The following is a 2140-nucleotide window of genomic DNA, read 5'->3' as shown; positions in this document are numbered from 1 at the left end:
GTGGGAGTATGGCTCAAGTGGTGGAGCACTTGTCCAGCTAAGTTCTAAGTCCAGTATCCCTCTACCCCAAAAAAGAAGAAAGAAATAGAAAAGACTTGTTTGGCTGGTCCTGGGCACTGTCCCTGGGCTTCTTTGTGCTCAAGGCTAGTGCTCTACCACTTGAGCCACAGCGCCACTTTCAACTTTTTTGAGTAGTTTACTGGACATAAAAGTCTCATGAGAACTTTTCTGCCCAGGATGGCTTTGAATCACAATCCTCAGATCTCAGCCTCCTGAGAAATTAGGTTATAGGCATAAGCCATGGTGCCCAGCTGGCAGTTTTTGTTTTTTATGGAGTTCCCCAGGTTCTCCAGACACTGCAGTTAAGAGTTTGGGGCTCTGGGCAGCTTCCTTTCCGGTCTGTAGAGTGGGGATCGTGGCCCTTTGCAGCCTTGGCCACTTAAGGCCTGGGGACCTTGTCCGGATAGCCATTTGCAGGTGCCTGACCACCACCCCTCCAATGCCACATGGCTCCTGCTGTGTCCAGGGTGAGCCTACAAGTAGGAGGCAGGTGGGGAGGCCCTGGGAAAAGAGGCAGGAGGCCAGGGTAAGGTTGGAAGCCCTCTATGGGCATCTGAGACAGACTGCCATCATGCAGGGGCAAGGAGCACTTGGTGCCCAGCCCCTGTGCAGGTGTAGCTCTTGGAGTGGGTGTATGACACCCTTGCCCTCCGCCTTGGTGGTCTGAGACGCAGGGGGACAGCAGGGCTGGGGAGGAAGCGATCAGATGTCACTTGCACACGGGGGTCAGTTAGTCACAAACGCTGCTGGCTGGCGTGAGTCACAGACAGGCACCCTCACGGGGCACAGGTGAGTCAGACGGCCTGGCGGGCCTGCCTGCAGCGGGGAGCTGAGTTTTGAAGGTGCAATTGGGGTTTCATACCAAGGTAGAGCGGAGCGGTTGAAAACTTGGATTTTGAAGTCAGCTGCACAACTTGCTAATGGGGTCACCTGGGGGAGGTGACCCAGCCGCCTCCCGGGTACCCTGGTCACCCCATAGGAGGGGGGACCTGGTGCCAGAGGGGGAGGGGTGAGCTCCAAGAGGCTTTCAGAGATGGCCACGCAGCAGGTCATCCGCTAGGGTGCTACCAGCCAGAAACCCCAAACCTCATTGTGTAGGGCCAGCACAGGGAGGTGACAGTTATGACTATGTGCCCCCTTGGGGACACAGGGCCCACATTTGCCTTTTCCAAAGCATGTCCCGGTTCCTGGCTCCCAGCTGGGAGTAGCCTTGATGGAGAATTTGGAAGCTTAGCTGCCCTAGCCAGCTTGTTGCCCATGGTAGAATTTCAGACCTGCAAGATAAGAAGGATAGGGAAAAAGAGATACAGCCCGGGACCCCTGCTCTGACTTTGTTCCATTCCCCTCAGCCCACCCCAGCTCTGCGGTGGCAAGCCGCTTTCTCACAAAGGCCCCCTCGAACCTTTGTGACGCTCAGAGCTCACGCAGTCTTTGGAAATGGCAGAAAAGACTTTGGTACCAAATTGGTCTAATGAGGGCTACATGCACGTAGAGGGACCACAGGGGGCCGTTCCCAGCCCTTCCCTCCCATCACACCACCTCTCACTGTCCTCCAAGGGACTACAGAAGGTTGGAGGGGGAGCAGGAGGCAGAGAACGAGAGCTCAGTTGCTGCCCAAACATGACATTTGTGTGTGTCTGTGTGCCAGTATTCAAGTTTGAACTCAGGGCCTGGGCATTGTCCCTGACCTTAGGCTTTTGCACTCAAGATTAGTTCTCTATCACTTTGAACTATACTTTCACTTCCGGCTTGCTTTCTTCCTCCCCCCCCCCCAATTTTTTGTAAGTTAATTTTGGAGATAAACGTTTCCTGCCTGGACTGGCTTCCAACCGTGATTCTCAGATCTCAGCCACTTGAGTAGCTAGGATTACAGGCATAAACCACACTGGTGCACAGCACAGATACAGTTTTTTACTTTTGTATACTATTTTTCCTTTTTTTAATTTTTTACTGTAGTAAAACATACAACATAAAATTGATATTCTTGGGGCTGGGAAGGTGGCTCAGTGGTAGAGCGCTTGCCTTGCATGCAAGAGGTCTTGGGTTCAGTATCTCAGCACCACATAAGCAGAAAAAGCCA

The 2140-nt window shown here is 53.1% G+C and overlaps 1 protein-coding gene across 2 annotated transcripts in view; it reads right to left on the bottom strand.

Moving 5' to 3' along the window:
* Nptxr (neuronal pentraxin receptor) overlaps window positions 1-2140 on the bottom strand; it is a 55795-nt gene that overhangs the window by 34407 nt on the left and 19248 nt on the right. The gene's annotated exons all lie outside the window — the stretch shown is intronic.

This window comes from Dipodomys ordii, unplaced genomic scaffold, assembly GCF_000151885.1.
Source record: "Dipodomys ordii isolate 6190 unplaced genomic scaffold, Dord_2.0 Scaffold79, whole genome shotgun sequence".
NCBI classification, from domain to species: Eukaryota; Metazoa; Chordata; class Mammalia; order Rodentia; family Heteromyidae; genus Dipodomys; species Dipodomys ordii.
Note: the sequence above shows the minus strand (reverse complement) of the source record. Positions and strands in the feature narration are given on the sequence as shown.